The 4056-nt window shown below is 31.9% G+C and overlaps 1 protein-coding gene across 3 annotated transcripts in view; it reads right to left on the minus strand.

Annotated features, from left to right (window-relative positions):
- The window catches only part of LOC106872948 (tyrosine-protein kinase Src42A), a 203506-nt gene that overhangs the window by 109902 nt on the left and 89548 nt on the right, over positions 1 to 4056 (minus strand). The window lies entirely within an intron of this gene.

The raw sequence follows: 4056 nt of genomic DNA on the forward strand, positions 1-4056 counted from the left end.
CCATTTCTCCGCTAGAAGTATTCCTACGCCCCCGACCCCGTCAGTGTTCAATCAATTAACTATACCTCATCATCATCGTTTAACGTCCGCTTTCCATGCTAGCATGGGTTGGACGATTTGACTGAGGACTGGTGCAACCGGATGGCTACACCAGGCTCCAATCTAATTTGGCAGAGTTTCTACAGCTGGATGCCCTTCCTAACGCCAACCACTCAATGCATATATATATATATATATATATAATTATTCTCAAACAATTAACTATCACAAGAATGTATTTTGTTTATGACTCTGCATATTTGTGGCATAAGTTTCTTTAAGCAAAATGGCAACTTGAATGGAAAGACAAAAAAGGATGTATTTAACTTGATATTGTATATAACTTGTATTGATATAACTTCTATTGTATAATTTTATAATTTAAGTTTATTACAGCAATCTTAAAGAAACTATGTTGCTGAATTCTATTTATATTATAGCTCATTAATTTTACAGTATGTCAATCTTGGTGCTAGGAAGGAAAATGCAGACAATATTCACAGAAATATTTGGAATTGGGTTTTGTTTCTTCAATCACTAGTGCATCTGCTATGTGAAAAAGATACTGTGATGAAAATTTTGAAGATGAACAACTACCATTACATGATATATTCAGATAAATAAAAGAAATTTTTCAATTTTTTTGACAAAAAGAAAAGGGTTTGTAAAGTATCTAACATTAACCTCATTTCTTGACTCACTATTTTGTATTGAAACTGAAGGGTGAATGAAGATCTCTTACAATATATACTTTAACATAGCAAGAAAAAAAAGTGCAAAATATGATTGAAAAGGATATTATTGCACCAGCAGTAAAGAAAGTCATCAAAGTTATTTTGAAGATTCTGAACCTATTTTTAAGGTTATTCCTCTGAGCAACAATATACTATAGTATGATATTGATGAGATGACACTTATCAATAATGTGCTGCAATAACTTTGGAAAATCTATGGTGTAACGGTTCTATCTCTTGTAAGTTCTAATATTCTCATGGCCTACGTAAGGTGTTGTAGTATAAATGCATTGTTGATGAATTTCTCTTCAAAATATCTTAAGGCTTAGTCAACTAAGGAAACAGTTTCTTTAGAAAAATACTTCAGATAATACACTAGGGTAACATCATGGCCAATAAGGCAAATCTTAGGGGTGGGTATTATTAAATGAAAAACTATTTGCCTTAATATGATTATGGCAGTTGCTACTGATGTCACATGACTATGATTGATAGATACGAAGTGTTTCCAGCGTTGTTAAAGAAAAAAAAAAAAGCCCAATGTAAACTGTCCACAGTGTGTCTTGTACAGAAAATATGTTGTAACAAAAAGAAAAACAAAAAAACTCAGTGGACCACTTCACTGTACCTTGAAAACATACATTAACCCTTCAGTATTTAGATTATTCTGTCGAATATAATGCTTGTGTATTGACATTGTTTTAAATCAATCATGCCTTATTTCATAGTTTCAAGATTTCAATGATGCAATTGTTATCTTATGAATGACATTGTAGGGTAAGTGTGAGAGGCCAGATCATGCTGGTTTAAACAGAAAACAGGTAAAATATTTGGGTTAGATGTGGTTGGTTTAAATGCTAAGTTTATAAAAGCAAACCAGCACAGTTCTCAACAATTTGCATTATTATGTTAAAGTAATGATAAAAAAAAGCTTTAACCAATGAAGCTTGAAACAGCACTTTTGCATACTGATGTAAAGTGCTTATCCAAAGAAGATAGCTTACAAAAATGTTAGTTGAATGTTTTGATTCACCTGTTGAGTTCCTTCCTTTACGAGGTGGATTTATCATTTAGTGAAGAACTGCAGCTGTGTAAAAATACCTGCTTTATTTAGCTGACATTTTCTAAATCAGTACTTCTGAAAGTGAGTGGTTCTGCCTCCTAGAGGCATGGCAGAAAATTTGAAGCAAGTTCTGGGGGACAAAGGTGATACGTACATCTATAGATGTAAGGTTTTGATAAACTGTTTGTTAGTCATGATCACAATAATAACAATGACAACATGAACAATAATAATAGACTTCAAAATGTAAATAAGCAAAAACACAGAGCCAAACACACACACACACACACACACACACAGACACACACACACACGCGCGCACATGTATACATATATCACCATGCTTATAGTATACGTTTATAGTAAAGTTATTCTGTGGTTAGTAGTTATGCATTTCAAACTAGTACCTACAATTAAATTAGTCTGATCTGATATTATATGTATATATATAAAAAAATGAAGGTGTTGAAGTGTAGCAAGGAAGCAAAGAAAAAGTGTTAGTAAAAGGTAAGTGACTATTAGTTAAAAATTTGAAAAGTACTATTACTAAATATAATGAAATGCAGAAATAATCATAGGATAAAGACATTAGTATAATTCAAGTTTAAACTCTTATTTCAGGATTTCAAATCAAGACTGGCTTATATAAATCTTCTCTAGGTTACAGGAATTTTCAATATTTCTGGAATATGTCATGACTAGAACAAGAAACAGATGAAAATATTTCAGATAACAACCTGCTAATCTGGTGCCCAGTTTCCAAAATTAAAGAACACTTTTGAAGTCCATTTTGAGGCTCTTGAAAATATGCAGGTACCCAACTGGATCATTTCTCCTGTTGAACTCTAAATGCAAAAGTATTGTTCAAAGGTAAAGGTCCTAGTAGTCTCTGAAATAGTGAAAGCACTGCAATCTAATATCCAAATCTTAGGGCAGGTGCTGATGCATTTTTACTCATATTTGCAAACTGCAATTTGGTCAAAACTGAATTTAGCCAAATATAAAGCACAGTTAAGCAAATAAAAACTGGCAGAAAAAAAATCATCCTAGTAGTTTTTTCTATTATTAGCAGTCACCAGGCCCATTCATTTCATTGTGAGTCTAAAACTTCTTCAATGAAATAATATTTTGTTATCTTATTCATTTTATTGTCCTTTGCTGCATTATCACGGTAACATCTGATTTTACTTTTCTCTTGACAGTTCTGAATGATTTTATATTTTCTTATTTTAAATATTCTATGCCAAGTGGAGTATTATTTATTTAAAAACCAGATTGTAAATGAAGTAGCTTTATCTATAAGTTACAATTCTACTATACTTAGTTTCTCTATTCATATACCATTAAACTAGAAATTTGAAAAAGGTATATCATTTTTAAAAAGTAGAGATCTTGGAAGATTATGCTCATATGGCAATCAAAGTTTATCGAATTCGAAAGTAGGTTTTTGCTATATTTACATTCATAAAATCAATCAATTTCCAGTTTTTTCAATGATAAAGTACTATCCACCAACATTTTAAGTGATAAACTTTTGACATTAATAGAAAATAAAGGGAAATAAATATTTTGCAATACGATTTGTATTGTTCCCAATATCACTTATTTTCAACCAGAATGTAAGATAAACTTTGATTTCTAATGATTGATAATGTTAACATTTGAAACATTTGTATATCATAGGTTATCCCCGATGAAAATAAGTTATTCAATGCCTTTTGAAATACTATGTATCATTCATTTTAAATTAAAACAGATTATTATTGATAATAAGCCAATTTTATTAAAGTGCACATTAATCCACATTGAATTCACACCACTTAACTCTGAAAACACTGTACTATTTTACTGCATACGTCATAGAGAGGGGGTAAAGTTGGTGAAGGCTCAGTAATTCTGTGACAAAGGAGGGGTGTCAGCGCTTAAAAGTTTGAGAAGCCCTAATCTCTTAGCACAACCACTGCTTCTCTCACCCTTTGACTAATTCTCAATGTTTACCTTCCACCTGCATATACTTGAACAGAAGTGAGATTAACAGTTCCACTATTATTTAATACAAGGTTTTGTTAGTGTTTATATATGTATGCACAAATGCATGAAGCACGACCCTTTGTATCCTCTTCCATTATCCCATTACAGAAACCAACAAAAGTTATTTGGCCATTTATATGAGAGAGAGAGGGGGGGAAGAGAGAGAGAGAGGGGGGAGAGAGGGGGAGA

Source organism: Octopus bimaculoides, chromosome 19 (genome assembly GCF_001194135.2).
Source record: "Octopus bimaculoides isolate UCB-OBI-ISO-001 chromosome 19, ASM119413v2, whole genome shotgun sequence".
Lineage (NCBI taxonomy): Eukaryota > Metazoa > Mollusca > Cephalopoda > Octopoda > Octopodidae > Octopus > Octopus bimaculoides.